The following is a 16,349-nucleotide window of genomic DNA, read 5'->3' as shown; positions in this document are numbered from 1 at the left end:
TTAGGAAAGGAATATTCCTGATGTTAGGTGTTGAATTAGACATTAGCATAATAGCCTGGGATTGGTTTAATTTTGTAGATTTGATTCCCTCCAAATCGGTGTCCCAATGGGTGTGTCCATAGATGTTCAGAGGCTCTGAAATGTGCCCTTTCCAGAGACCCAGCTTCTACATAGAATTTATATACACACATCCCTGTGGGAAGGTATTAAACTCAGGAAGTGACAAAAGCCAATGGCTCTTTTGGACTTTGATTTAAAGAGACCTTTTCTCCCACCTAATGTTTCACTATATTAGGAGAAATTATATGTTAAAAAAAGTAGATGTAGCCCTTGACCTGGTCTTACCCACATCAGAAAAGGAACCTTGACAGTATGAGCAGTAGAGATTACATAGACAAATGAACATGGTAGTTGCAGCATGCTACCTTTGTCATCGGAAATGTTACTGCCTCCTCTAGTCCCCAATCCTTTTCATTTTTACTTTTAAACCTTCTTTCTTAAAATATTTATTTTTATTTTTCAATTACAGTTAACATACAATATTTTATTAGTGCCAGGTGTACAACATAGAGATTAGACATTTCTATAATTTGCAGAGTGATTACCCTGATAAATCTAGTACCCATGTGACACCATACATAGTTATTACAATATTATTAACTATATTCCCGATGCTGTACTGTACATCTGCATGACTGTTTTGTAACTGCCAATTTGTATTTCTTAATCCCATCTGCTTTGTCACAGATCCTCCCCAAACCTTCCAATCTGGCAACCATCAGAATGTTCTTGTATCTATGAGTTTGTTTCTGTGTTGTTTGTTCGTTATTTTGTTTTTTAATATTCCACAGATAAGTGAAATTATAAGATATTTGTCTTTCTCAGCCTGACTTATTTCACTCAGCACAATACCTTCTAGGTCCATCCATGTTGCTGCAGATGGCAAGATTTCATTCTTTTTTTATGCCTGAGTCATATTCCATTGAATATATGTACCACTTCTTCTGTTTATCTCTTTATCTACTGATGAACACTTGGATTGCTTCCATATCTTGCTACTGTAAATAAGACTGTAAAAATCATTGAGTTCTAAGATCTCTGCCCTCTAAGAACTTGAAAGACTAAGACAAGGTTAACAAATACAAAGAAAATTAAGTTACATTTTTTAGTAAATAAAATTAAAGTCCAATTCTATTTGTGTCTTACTCTTGACTACACATCAGAATTTCCTTGAGTTTGGAGGTTTTGCTCATTATTGCATACCCAGGGCTCATGTGCACCAGTGGCTAGTGGATAAATAATGAATAAGTAATGTTGGTGGAAGGGTGAGGGACTGAAGAATAACTTGTATTAGTGTAGGAGGTCAGAGTTAGACAAATGCAACAATTCTGGAAAAGGTAAGGATGACTTATACAAGGATGGCTTTTGATTAGTAAGTAGGGGGAAGTCAGCTTTCCAGGAGAAGAGAATAAAGGTGAAGGCATCCACAACATGGCCGCCCATGGGGCAGTGAGATGTACTGACTTGTGGAGGGTGTGATGAAACAGAGCAGCTGGGGGAGGCATGGCCTGTTCCTGGAGCACCTTGAACATCAGAGGAAGTTAGTTTTGATATAAACACAGTGAAAAGCATGGTTTGTGGCCAGGAGAGGTATATTGGTAAATAATAAATTAAAAAATAAATACTCTTAAAACCTATTGAAATTCATTTCTTTTTGTCTGAAAATACCCAGCATTGGGTTTCTGGGAGGCATTTCTTTCTCTGCTCTATTATTACCTCCCAAAGAGACAGGTGTTCATAGTACAAGGAAGAAAACATTTTCCTCAACCCCCTCTGAATCCCTAGTTGGGTCTGAAAAGTAAATGGACAGAGATTAAGCAGAAGAAATGCATAGAACATTGTTTAATGTAAGTTTTATGTGATACGGCAGCCTTCCTAAAGAACTGTAGACCAGAAGAAATAGTTAACCCTGACTATTTCTATGCTGGATTTGATGAAAAGTGGGCAGTCGTGTAGAGATCTGAAAGGTCAGGGAGGATGAGGTGAGTGTGGTAAGCTGAGGGAAACTTAAAACTCGTTGGCTAGTTTCTTTTTGGCATCCCATCTTCTTTAGAGAGAAGGATGCTCCTTTTGTCCAGGTACAGAGAGGGCACCTCTCCCATGAGGGTTTTATGACTGTTTCAGGGGAGGAGACAAGGAAAGGTCAGCATGACCTTCCTGCTTCTGCCCTTTTCTCAAACCCCTTCAGCTTAAAACATCCATTATGTCAGGGAGCCATGTTTTAGAGTAACCTTGTCCTGAATCCTATCACTAGCTTTGCAGTGTCCTGCCTACACCCCCCCCATTCCCCCCCCCCCGCCGCCCACCTTTCCCTCCAGGACTTTGCCCTTTGTGCCAACACGTGTGGACAGGTCCCTACTTTAAGACACCATCCCTTAGGCCAGTGGTCGGCAAACTACGGCTCGCGAGCCACATGTGGTTCTTTGGCCCCTTGAGTGTGGCTCTTCCACAAAATACCACGGCCTGGGCGAGTCTATTTTGAAAAAGTGGCATTAGAAGAAGTTTAAGTTTAAAAAATTTGGCTCTCAAAAGAAATTTCAATCGTTGTACTGTTGATATTTGGCTCTGTTGACTAATGAGTTTGCCGACCACTGCCTTAGACCATCCAGGCTTCTCAAATGAGTACCAGCTCCTGGCACAAATAACATACACTTCTTCGAAGCTCCAGAAAGCCCAAAGACCTGTATGAATATTTATTAACCTTTTGCACTTGGATGTTGAGTGTGACTTGACACGGTTAGCATCGGTAGCAGGAATCAAGAAAAAAGCAAGCGAGTGCAAAGGGTTAAGCTTCTAAGGCAAGAACCTGAAGGTGAGAATTCTGCTGAGAGGTCAGAGATCAGCTAGATCCTTTCGATGTTATAATGAGTGCTCATAGGAAGGACTTTGTTGAGTGAATGAGGCTCCTACACTGGGCAAATTTTTCTAATTTAAATGTGCTTAGGGCATTTTCTCAGATTTGTTTTTCCAATGAATAATTTTATTGCTCTATTTGTATTTATAATATTTTGGGGTCTTTAATGGACAGATTGTTTTCAAATGCTTTCCGACTAAATCCTGCAATACGACTTTAAATCTGTCCCACTCCAGTGCAAGCATTTTGTCTTGCTACTGACATGTCGTGATTGCACCTTGCTTAATAAATGTATTTCTTTGCTTATGAAAATTGACACCATCAAAGCTAATCACTCTCTAAGTGACTGAAAACATCGTTCTCCCCCAGTGTGTATTCTCAGGGCATGGTTTTTGCATTTCAGGTGTTCTGTGCCACCTGTGTTTACATCTCTGCCTTATAAGCCTGCTCCTCCTTTAAGTCCGTGTTCCCTTAGAGACACCTTTCCACTGATTGTCAGTCTCCCTGTAGCTGCAGTTTCCAGCAATAATGAGGAATCCTACCATGGCATTATATACATACATACGGGCATGTGTTTGATGTGCTCTGGGTCAACATAACTTAAAATGCATTGCTTATCATAGGCCAGATTTGTAGTCATCAGTGTTTATGAACATTCTGTATAATTGTGTGTGTGTTGTTGTTTTTTTTTTTTTTTTAAATAGAAGGCATGTTATTCTGTGACTGCTTTGGAACCAGAAAACCATCAGCATTCAAAACAAAACTCCTATAGGGGAAATGGAAAGTTCCCAAACCAAACAAACCTATAGATAGTCTGACCTGTACACAATAGTAAAGACAGACAGAAAGAAAATACTTTATATATTTACGAAAGATATGTGTTATTGTATGCCACATAAACCACGTTATTATTAAATCAAATTTACAGACTGTTAACCAGGTGTTAGAAAGTAGGGTTGTGAGTCATAATGTTAATCCTACTAATCAATCTAGAAACAACCTAGATGTTTTAAAAACATTTTCAAGACTATGGAATTGAAGAAAAAAAAAAACTATTTCTTATTTCTCAGTTACCTTACTACAAAAAAAAACAAAAACAAAAACAAAAAAACAAAGAAAAGAAAAAAGAAACAAGAAAAGAAGGAAAAAAAATCAAAGTAACATGAAAGGATTCTTCCCTGAACAGCCCAAGATAATTGGTTTTGAAAGAGAGTCAATGAGCAAATGTTTGCCATGGCTTTTGTCCTAAGGCAATGCAGTTCTGACAGTCAGTGCTTTGACTCTGCTCCTTAAGGGGCTTTTGTAAATAGCAGGTTTTCATTGTTAGGAAGTAAGGTGCTAAACTTCCTGAACCAAGTGACATGATGTGAAAGTATTCTTTTTTTTTTTTAATGTTTTCTTAAGTAAGTCTGCTTGACTCTAGATTTTCAATGATGCTCAGGAATGAAAGTTTCTTTGTTAAAGAGATCTTATTTAACGGATACATTATGATTTGTTGGATACCCTCTGACTTCTTTTCTGATTCCTCCCCTTTCCCTCACCTTCCATCTACTTATGTTCCCCAGGGATTTCTCCTTCATTCTCTCCTCTATGGTTTCTTCCTCCTCACACTTAAAACCAATTCATTTCCTTAAACTCTCATGATTAGTGGAGGATTGCTAGACAGACTATTATCTTAGTATGATCTCTAACTGGGTTCTTACCCCTGAACTTCCAATTCTCATTTAGCCCAGACCAGTGGTCAGCAAACTCATTAGTCAACAGAGCCAAATATCAACAGTACAATGATTGAAATGTCTTTTGAGAGCCAAATTTTTTAAACTTAACTTCTTCTAACGCCACTTCTTCAAAATAGACTCGCCCAGGCCGTGGTATTTTGTGGAAGAGCCACACTCAAGGGGCCAAAGAGCCGCATGTGGCTCGCGAGCTGCGGTTTGCCGAACACTGGCCCAGACCTATGGGCATATCCTGGTACTAAAACACACACGTTTAAAATTGAACTCATCATTTTGTCAAGTCAATTTCTTCATCTGCTCTTTTATGTTTGTTATCTGTGACATTGTCTCGCCATCTTCCCAGCATGTAAGGATTTAACCTGGGAGATATTTTTTTAATACTTCCCCATCCCATCCCTAATCCCAACTCATCAAATCAGTTTCCTAATTGGTTAATTGTTCTTGTGGAGTGCCTTGCATCTTTCTTGTCCTCCTTTATTATTTTTTCTCTGTCTGTTGCAGTGACCTGGTGATTTTCTCCTATCAGTTTTCTTCCAATGCAATCCTCCATAACTCTGTCAGATTCATGTCAATGAAGAAGCAGAGGGATCAGATTAATGGCTCCCCATTGCCTACAAAATAAAATACTCATACCTTGACTTCCAGGTTTCTTCATGCTCTGTCCCCACCAACTTTCACAACCTTGAATGTAGTGATTTTTGTGGTTTAAATACCTAGACCACAAGTAATTCCAACCAATGAGAGGTTTGACGTCTAACTTAACTAAATTCCCGATAGATAACAATTGCTCACGAGCATGCTCCAGTCCCCAGCACATACAATCCTCTCCACAGCACTGGCTCCTCTCCACCAGCCAAACTCAACCACCAGGTTTCCGTGAAAATGACTTCTGATCATTTTCTCCTTTCTCTGAACCAGGAGGTAGTTGTTTACTGTAGACCCACTGGTCTTCCCATCCTTGACTTTCTCTGAAGTATCTTCTCAACTAAGCTTCATTGAAGCTTCTGATTACTTGAGTGCCATTTCACTTAGTTTTGCTATACACTCTCAGACTTCTTCCGTCCTTCTGAGCTTGTATTTCATAAAGATTTCTATGACCTCCTTTTAGAATATGGGTATGGTAGCATGATAGAAAACAAGTTAAGCCATATGTTTACTTTCAGCACTATTCTGACTCATAGCCATTCTGACGAGGGCCAGCTTTCTGGTTGTGGGACGAGTGTAATCCCACAAGGTTCAGTGCCCAGAAGAACCCCATGCTTGGAGTTTACTGTTCTGTAGCTACTGTCCTGAAATTCTTAATAATTCCATCTTTGGATTTATATAAACCTCCCCTTGCCTCCATGCATACCCAGGACTAGTTCTGGGCTCTCCAATCCCCTGAGCCTGGTCTGCACCCCCTCTTTTCCCACCTATTGACCACCTTTGCTGCCCACTTCCCATGACAGGAACCTAGATATGGGCATGCAAACCCTATGTCTCAAGTCAGGGCATGGAAGCCACCATCCTAGCCCAAGGTTGGCAGTGTTATGACACATTTTTAGCATCATTAGTTTATCATTATATAATTGTTTCCTCCAAATTATTAGGATGCTTATTACTGGATTTAGGATAAAAATAATTGGATATTGACAATTTTACAAGGAATGTATCTTCTTAGTGTCAGTCTACTTCTATAACTTTATTTTTTAAATATATTTTATAGATTTTTTACAGAGAGGAAGGGAGAGGGAGAGAGAGAAACATCGATGAGAGAGAAACATCAATCAGCTGCCTCCCGCACACCCCCTACTGGGGATGTGCCCACAACCAAGGTACATACCCTTGACCGGAATCGAACCTGGGACCCTTTAGTCTACAGGCCAACACTCTATCCACTGAGCCAAACCAGTTAGAGCAATATAACTTTAAAAATCAAAATTAATTGAAAAATTAAAATTTGTACCCCCCCTTTTTTTTTTTATAATACTCTGCATGACATCTACTTCTTAAGGCCATATAGTGATTTATGTACCCATTTTTTTTTTTTTTTAGGAAGGTACAATAAAACATTGATTAACTAGAATTTACATGTTTAATCTCAAATATCTAATTACTTTATTTAGTAATGAAGATTATACCTTTAGGAGATTTCAGTTCCCCTTTCTCCCTTATTAAACATAATAAATATTATTCAATCTTACTTTGATAATTTGTGATATAGAATTTAAAATAATAATTTTTTCATTGAATAATACCATAATTATAGGTTAATAAAATTCATGAAATTACTTTTACTAGTAATTTTTGCTTACCAAAGGCTGTATTTTAGAAGTTGTTTTTATTGTTATAATTATTGTTGTTTAGAATAGAATCAACTTCTATCCTTAAAAGTGTGGTGCAGTCAAAATTTGATTATGTGAGAATTCTGTTTTGTTTTGTTTTTAAGTTAATTGAAGAGGGTTTTTTTGTTTAATTTTTATCTTTATTGGATTTATTGGTGTGACATTAGTTAATAAAATTATATGTATTTCAGGGGTCCAATTCTATAACACATCATCTGTATATTGTGTATTCACCACCCCAAATCAAGTTTTCTCCTATCACCATTTATCCCCCCCTTTACCCACTGTACCTCCCCTACTCCCCTATACCTCTGGTAATTACCAAACTGTTGTCTGTTTGTGAAGGAATTAAGTTCATTGAAGTTTATTTTTTATTTGTCATCTATCTATCAGCTATCTATCTTCATAGCCTGAATTGTTATTAAATTAATACAAGTAACAGAATAATCAAAACACCAAAATTTTAAATGTTTCCCATAATCCTATATGATAAAAGGGTAATATGCAAATTGACTGAATGGAGGAATGACTGGTTGCTATGACACACACTGACCACCAGGGGGCAAACGCTCAATGCAGGAGCTGCCCCTTGTTGGTCAGTGTGCTCCCACAGGGGGAGCATCGCTCAGCCACATGCAGCAGTGGTGGCAGGGCTAAGGATGTCCGACTGACGGCTTAGGCCCACTTCCCACGGGCCTAAGCCATCAGTTGGACATCCCCAGAGGGATCCTGGACTGCAAGAGGGCACAGGCTGGGCTGAGGGACTCTCCCCCCCCCCCTCCCAGTGCATGAATGTCATGCACCGGGCCTCTAGTTGTTGAATAATGCATAATTTTCATATCGTATCATTTGTTTGCATAATTATTTTTGGAAGCAAGTTCTCTATCTTCACACTTTATTGCACTAAATGTTCCACTACCTTGAAGTAAAAGTCTCCACTTTCCTTGGGCCCTCATTCATCTGTTCTAGACACTGGATGGAAAAATGAAGGTACATGGCCAGTGTGTCTGTGAGAAGATTTGAGCCAAGTATACCAGTACCCCTAAATGCTAGGCAGACATATTCACTACATCTTGCTTACTGGGCAAACTTTGTAGTTTGGTTTTATAGTGACTATTTCCAATCTTGCTCAGCTGTCTGGGAAATTTTTCTGAATATGATTCGCCCTCCCTTTGCCACAAATCTGTGTGCTTATGAAAAAAGATAAAAATATTGCCTCATGCATTCTTCAGCACACTGCTCTGTTTCAGTAAAAATACATGGGTATTCAACTTTTTAAAAACTGCCTGCATGGTGAAAGTAGAAGTTGGATAATTTATGCAAGAGAGCAGAAAGCCCTAAAATAGTAGGATAGTAACATCAAAATATCATACAACTGTGAAGTGATTTTAATATTTTCACCATCTTTGCGTAAATTCATTATCTGCAAACCTACCACATTGTTGAAGCAAATTGTGTGTTCACTTGTATTTGAAATGTTAATCTTTCAAAAAAGCACTAAAATTCCAAAGCCTGCCAGTATTTAATGAGGGCTTTGCCAGTCCTTTAAGCAACCTCCTAACAACAACAACAAAGGCATCTGATTTAAGACATCATATAAACTATAGCAAGTTATCCTATATAATAAAACGCTAATATGCAAATTGACCAGGGGCAGCTCCTGCATTGAGCATCTGCCCACCCCCAGAGGGAGGCGACTGGTGGCAGTGGGAGGCAGGGCTGGCCAGCGGGCAGCACCAGGCTGCCAGCCAAGGCGGGTGCCAGCAAGGCCCCCCCCCATCATCCCTCCCGCCGGTCGCCCCACAGATTGGCCCTGATCACCAGCCAGGCCTAGGGACCCTACTCTATATATTGGGAGGAGTCGCCTAGATTTAAAAATTAAAACCTGACAAGGCTACTCTAACACTGAATAAACAGGATGTTGACATGCATGGACTCTGGCTTGCACATTTTGTGGTCAGCCCTGATTCTGACACTTATAATGGTGTGACAAAGCCAATTACTTCTCTCTGCTTCAGTTTTTCCACCCATTAGATGGGGGAAATGGTACGACTGCCTCAGAAGGATCATGTTATGTACTACTTTATAATCAGGGCAAAAATGTAGCTGCACATACAACAGCAAGATGCCTTTCACCTGTATGAAAAGTGTGGTCTCTGGTGTATGCAGTATCCCGGATTGCGAGGGGGATGTCCAATTGTCCCCAAGGGCGCGAGCCAGGCCGAGGGGACCCCTCCCCCGCCCCCGTGCAAGAATTTTGTGCACCAGGCCTCTAGTGGTAAAATAATTTAGATGATAGAAAACATACATCGTGAACTAGATACTCATTTTTTCTCTCCCTAAAAAATGTTATAAGCACAGGCCTCTAGTACTTACCAGCTGTCTGTCATTGAAGATAATTATGCAATTTCTTTCATTCAATTTCTCCACCATAAAATGGAGATAATATTTACTTCACATTCCTATTGGGAAGATTGTGTGAAATTATTCACTTAATCAAATAACCTAGCAACTATCATTCAGCCCCTCCTGTGTGCTAGACACTTGATGGAGTCAGGTTAGGGAAGGCCTGGAGACTCCACCTTCATAAAGCTCTGGGCCCTACAAACAGCATCTTTCAAAAATGGTAATTATCAAAATAGTCACCCCTTTCTTTCCACTTACAACTTATGCTCTGTGGGAGCCTGGTTTGTTAGAAGAAAAAGTCATAAAATAATAGTACCCTTTTCCATAAAATTCAACTCTATTTTCCAACTGTAATGTCAGGAATACTAGAACTTCCAGCCATCGCTTTCAGGGGTTAGTGCTGACTGTGGTCATGAGATGAGGGAGCTGTGCTTCAGTGGCCAAGTGCATCCTCTCTGGCCATCCAGTTAGTGACCAGTGAGGGGGGGGGACTATGAGAATGTTTTAATGAAAAATAGTTATATGCACAAAATAACATGCGTCATAATCTGAATATACCAAATACATACATTTGGCTTTCGAAAAACCTTTTTTTTCTTCTTTTTTTTGTAAAATACACTTCAGATTCTCTTTGAATAGAGAGCTCACCTCCTGAGCTCCTTTTAAAAATGTTTCGATTGACTAGATGGCCTTCAGCTTTTCAGGAGTATTTACAATATGTTGATTTTTCAAAATAATTTAATAACATTTACTTACTTTAGAAATAATAGTTAAATGAAGAGAAAACATCACCACCGTGTGTCCAGGGACGTTGTATTTCACAACATCAGGGGCATCGTTCATCCTGTATTTTGTGAGAATGATGCGGGCCGGAGTGGCTCAGGGCAGCGCGACCCTGCGTATTATCCAGTGCGAAGTTCAGGAGTAGGTGTCCTTCTACCACAGAGTCCTTCTACCTTCTCCGTCTCCTTTAGTCCTTTCTTTTTCAGAGCATATGCCCTAGTGACGCAGCGCCCCTTGCCTTTGGTTTCTTATCCAAATGTGCTGTGTGAAGCTAAGGGCTATAGAATACAGGATCTAGAGCTTTCCTTCCAGGCAGGACAGTCCCTTTCCCTTTGAAAGTGGCACTTTCCGCCTTCCTTTCACAACAATAGCTCATTAATAAATGAATTTTCCAGAAATTGTTAATATATTTACTCCCCTCATATGTGAGAGAACATGAATGTGCACAGGTATGTATATTTGTATTACATGCGTGTGTGCGCGCACACACACACACAGAAAAATAAGTTACCCACAGTGGCAAAAGTGACAAATATCAAAGGAAAACATTTTAGAATCTGGGACAGGGATGCAGGGATGCAGCAGAGAAGATATTGTGGTCTGTGGAAGTTTCTGTTTCTCAAATCAGACTAAAGAGACGGCTGCGTAATCTTTTTGCAGGTGTAAGGGTGCACCTGCTGTCACAGTCTGTAGGACTGTATGTGATTTAGTGTCTGTCTTACACATGTCTCAGATCTCTCAGAGTATGTTTTGTGGTTTTTAGATGTGTTTGTTTGTTCTTTAATAGCCTGTATACAGGCACTCGGGCAAACCACTAACTTTCATTGCATTTAGAATAGCCAGTTACCTGGGGTAGCAAATAGTGTTGCTGCCCCACCCAGAGAGCCCTCCTTTACGCCCAGCCTCCGGGCTGCCAGCACCTGCGTTTGTTGCTGGCAGGCCTCTTGCCACCACAGCATGCTCTCTCCTCCCATGTGGCAGGCAGAAAGTGCCAAGGGATTGATGGCTCTGGAAGCAGCCCTGACCCAATGACCAGCAGGAGCTGGTGGGTGACTACCCCACCAGCAGGGTGTGACCGCTCGAAGGTGTAACAGCATTCTATGCTGGCTCCCTGTATTTCTCAGTGGAATCATGCTCAGCCGAATTACCCACAATGGAAACTTACTTAATTAGGAAAATTCCCTGGGTTTCATTTTCTTCCCCACCAGTGGCTTTTGGGGGTCAGCTCACAATAAATGACTCACATGCAAATTTGGGGGTATTCTTGTGGGGAGCCCCACATAAAATAAAACACTATGGCAGAATGTGGTGTTTTGTTTTGTTTTTATGAATTTAGGTTCATCCTACAGATTATCTTTGTTTTCAGGGTTATCAGTTTTCCAAAAAAAAAAAAAAAAAAAGACTAAAATAATCTGATCAACAGTTTTGTAAGCCAGGATAGATTTTTGCCAGAACAACTGCAAAACTTTATTTTCAGATTTTTTTAGGGTATAATTTTCAAATATCCCCACTAAATAAATATGTGATGGTCTCCAACATGTATTTCTCTGCTTATCACTGTAAACAGGTACCATTAGTTGAACAGCATTTATTTAAAAATATATTTTTACTAGAGGCCTGGTGCACAAAATTCATGCATGGGGGGAGGGGGTGTGTGTCCCTCAGCCTGCACCCTCTCCAATCTGGGACCCCTCAAGGTAGGATCGAGCCTAAATGGGCAGTCAGACATCCCTCAAACAATCCAGGACTGCTGGCTCCCAACTGCTCACCTGCCTGCCTTCCTAATTGCCCCTAACCGCTTCTGCCTACCAGCCTGATCACCCCTCCCCTGCCAGCCTGATTGAGGCCTAACTGCTCCCCTGCCAACCTGCTTGCCCCTAACTGCCCTCCCCTTGAGGCCTGGTACCCCCCAACTGCTCTCCCCTGCAGGCCTCAGTCCCCCACAACTGCCCTTCCCTGCAGGCCCGGTCACCCCCAACTGCCCTCCCCTTGCAGGCCTGGTCCCTCCCAACTGCCCTCCCCTGCTGGCCATCTTGTGGTGGCCATCTTGTGTCCACATGGAGGCAGCCACCTTGTGTGTTGGAGTGATAGTAAATTTGCATATTACTTTTTTATTAGCTAGGATAGAGGCCTGGTGCACAGGTGGGGTCTGACTGGTTTGCCCTGAAGGGTGTCCCGGATCAGGGTGGGGGTTCCCTTGGGATGTGGGGTGGTCTGGGCAAGGGGCCTGTGGTGGTTTGCAGGTTGACCAAGCCCCCCGGCGACCCAAGGGGAGGCCCTGGTATCTGGGATTTATTTATCTTCTATAATTGAAACTTTGTAGCCTTGAGCGGAGGCCAGGTCTGTGGGAGCTTGGCTTCCTCCATTGCTGGGGAAACCCAAGCCTCCTGCTCGCTCCGTGGCTGCAGCCATCTTGGTTGGGTTAATTTGCATACTCACTCCTGATTGGCTGGTGGGCGTGGCTTGTGGATGTAGCGGAGGTACGGTAAATTTGCATATTACTCTTTTATTAGATAGGATTGATTTCAGAGAGGAAGGGACAGGGAGAGAGATAGACACATCAATGATAAGACAGAGTCATTGATTGGCTGCCTCCTGCATGCCCCCAAACCCCGACTGGGGACTGAGCCCACAACCCAGGCATGTGCTGTGACTGAAAGTTGAATAGTGACCTCATGGTTCATAGGTTGATGCTCAAGCACTGAGCCACACCAGCTGGGCTGAACACCATTTTTGACCAGAATTTGTTTTATGATACATTTAAATTTTAACTCAATTTGGTTTTTAAGATCTCATGCTTCCAAGTAAAATGCATTTTTAAAAGCCACAAAATTTACTTCTTTATTATTACCCCAGCACATCTCTATAATCACTGGCGCATGCCCATCAAATATCTTTCCATAATAGCATCTGAAACAGGAATGTAAAGAATATTAAACCAGGTTCAAAAAGATTGCACCAAGAAGATTTTCCTTCTGAAGCATTTTTGTCCTACTCTTTAAGTTCCACATGTTATATTCTAAGCAGTAACTTTTCATACAGGTAATTGGAATGTGCTTTTCTTTCTTTTTTTATTACCCCAACCTCTCACCCCATAGTGATAGCATCCAGATTAGAATTACCTTGTTAAGTGGCTGTTTCTCATAATTAGGCCAACAACACACTCAGAAGATGATAAGATGAATTTTCAGAATTTCCAGTGGTTGACAGGCCAGTTAAAACTGGAAATAAACTCATCATCTCCATGTTTTGCTAAATTGTTCTAGAGGACTTGTTATATATATTTTTTACTTCTAAGGAAAATGTATAAACTAAGTTAAAGTAATTCAGTTCTTTATTTAATTCTTTTTTTAAATAAGCTTCCAAGTGTGTATTGTACTAGTACATATTAATTAGTGCAGGAAGATATAAAGAAAATTAAACATTGTAGCAAAGAGTATGCTTTTAAAAAGTGTGTGCATAAATATTTCTTTTTAAATCGATACATGTTTATGTTATCTTAGTCCATTTGGGCTTCAATAACAAAATACCACAGACTGAGTAGTTTATAAACAAAGAAATTTCGTTCTCACAGTCCTGGAAGTGTGGGGTCAGGGTGCCTGCATGGGAGGGTGAGGGCTGGCTTTGGGGCAGGGACTTCTCATTGTATCCTCACGTGGTAGAAAGGGGGAGAGCTCACCAATCCTACCCCTGAGAGCTGCACAGTCAGGAACGAATCACTTCCAAAGGCCCCGCTTCCTAATACTACCATCCCATTGGTCTTTCAGATTTCAACATTTGAATTTTTTGGGGTCAGGGGAGGACACACACATCCACACCATAGTACTTATGTACCCCGCTCTACTTGCAAGTAAGTTGTGTGTGAACAGGTTAGATTTTGGGACCATTCTGACTGGCTCCATATGCTGTGCTGAACAGGGAGCGTTTGCTTTGATGCATCTGTAAGAAAGAAACCCTCTCTCTATGTGTCATCCCCATGAAATGGACAACAGGCCTAGAATGTGTACACGTGAAAGTAGAGTAAAGGAACCGCCTTTACCCCAGATAGCTCTCACACAACTACTCTAAATTATTTTTCTTAGTGATCAAAAAAGGGCGTTAGCCTGTGCCATTAGACTCCATAATCATCTTTCTTACACAGCCTAATTCTGGGGGTCCTCTAAGCAACCCACCGTCTCGTTTTGCTATTCCCCACAGCATCACCAGAAAAGAAATAGCCAGCGTGACCATTGAAGAATGTATTCCCGTCACAAGTTATTTTCCTTCCTTCCCAGACAAACTGACTAGAGCTGCCTGCTTGGAGAATTCCAAATGAGCTTCAGTCTGAGGGGCTGTCTTTCATAATGAATTTTGTCAAAGAAAAAACATGTTGAAAAAAACAGACATGCACGTTGACTTCCATGCAGTGACAAAACAAAGTGCTTGAGCCACTTATTTAAGAAACAGGCCTCGGCAAACAGAATTGGGTTGTCTAATCGTATTATCACATTATCGCAGGCCTGCTCACACAGCAGCAGCGCTACTGACCTCCCTCTGACTGGAGACTTCCTTGTTTTTGTCACCCCTTAAATCCTTCAGTTGATATCAAAACAGAAATAAAACCAGCATCGAAAACTGTGTGTAAATAAAATTTTGCTTTTGGCTATAAGTATCTTTATGTGGGCTCTTGTGACATTATCTGAATAAGAAAAAAATAAACAGAATCCTGGTCTGTCACATATATTTAACTTTTTATTAATCTTCTTTTCAAGTGGGCAGGGTGAGGGCGGGGCTTACTCAAGGAGGCTCAGCTCCATGTAAATCACCCTGAGAGGAGTAAGATAAATTGCTGGCCTCAATATCTTACTATCTCTTGGGAAGCAGACATATACACAACTGTGATTCAGAGCCTTATGTGAGAAGTTGTAGAAAAGGTATAAAGTGCTGTAAGAGCCGGAGGAGAGAGGAGGGGATTGTCTGCAGACAGGAAAACTACCATGAATCATTTTCTCTGAGGTTTCTTTCTTTATTGGAATTTCATGAGTCTGTATCTCTCTCAGCGTGACCAACCCAACTGAGCTATTGGAACTATGTGGCCATGACTTTAAATGAACCTCCCTCGATAGGGAACCCAAGTCCGGTATATAGAATAGATATTGGTATTCCGCTGTGACCATCTGGAGCTCATCTCTCCTCATGTTGGCTTGAAAATAGATCTCTGAAGTTGGGGAAGGCAGCTGCAGTCCCTCCTGTAAAACAGCCAAGTTGAATGCCTCAAATGGACACCTGGGTTCTGAAATTTGATGCAGGTTACTGAGTGGGAGGAATTTCAAAAACATGTACCTGAATCCCACAAGGGCACACCAGGGTGAGCCAGGAAATCGTTGCCACTGCTTAATAACTCCCAGGCTGTGCCCTGTGCAAGCCCAGCAAGCATCAATTACATGGACTCACGGGGAGTGAGTCTTCTGTAGTTGCCCCGTAGCAGCCTGCACACCCGTGGGAAATTTGCTTCTGAAAGTAATTTTTCTCAGTCTCCGTCTTTTACATCAGAAAAGGGCACCTCTTTTGTGCAGCAACAACAAAAATGATTGTTTGATATTTAGAGAAATATTTTGTGTGATATCATTAATTTAAATCATCATGGTTTACATTTCACAAAGCACTTTGATCATTATAATTCTGTTGGGAAGTAGATTAGGAGTTATTAGTCCATTTTCTGTAAGTGGAGATGAGCTGCCAAAAGATTAAGTAATGTGACTTACAGCCATCACACATAAGTTTAAAGCACAAGAGTTTCTACCTTTGGGAAAATCTCATTACTAATCCACTTCCTAATGCATTTTAGAAATGAATTAATTAATAATTCATGAACAAAGGAGTTTATTAGCTCTAATTTGCTAACCCCAGCTGCCATTATTTTTTAATTGAATTTTAGAGAGAGAAAGAGAGAGAGAGAAACATTGATGTGATCCACTGCCCCCTGCAGGTTGCCCACCAGGGATTGAGCCTACAACCTGGGCATGTACCCTGACCACGAATTGAACCAGCAACCTTTTGGTGTTCAGACAATGCCCAACCAACTAAGCCACATGGGTCAGGGCTGCCATTATTTTTATAAGCAGAGATTCCTGAAGTTCCATTGACCTAATGGAGACACATTACAGTGACATTAGAGGCTCTCTCTCCAACCAGTTACCCTTGCCA

The 16,349-nt window shown here is 40.9% G+C and overlaps 1 protein-coding gene across 2 annotated transcripts in view; it reads left to right on the top strand.

The window, feature by feature from the left end:
• PRKG1 (protein kinase cGMP-dependent 1) overlaps nucleotides 1-16,349 on the top strand; it is a 1,119,499-nt gene that overhangs the window by 790,315 nt on the left and 312,835 nt on the right. The gene's annotated exons all lie outside the window — the stretch shown is intronic.

This window comes from Eptesicus fuscus, chromosome 17 (genome assembly GCF_027574615.1).
Source record: "Eptesicus fuscus isolate TK198812 chromosome 17, DD_ASM_mEF_20220401, whole genome shotgun sequence".
Lineage (NCBI taxonomy): Eukaryota > Metazoa > Chordata > Mammalia > Chiroptera > Vespertilionidae > Eptesicus > Eptesicus fuscus.
The sequence above is the reverse complement of the archived record's forward strand: the minus strand, read 5'-3'. Positions and strand labels throughout refer to the sequence as shown.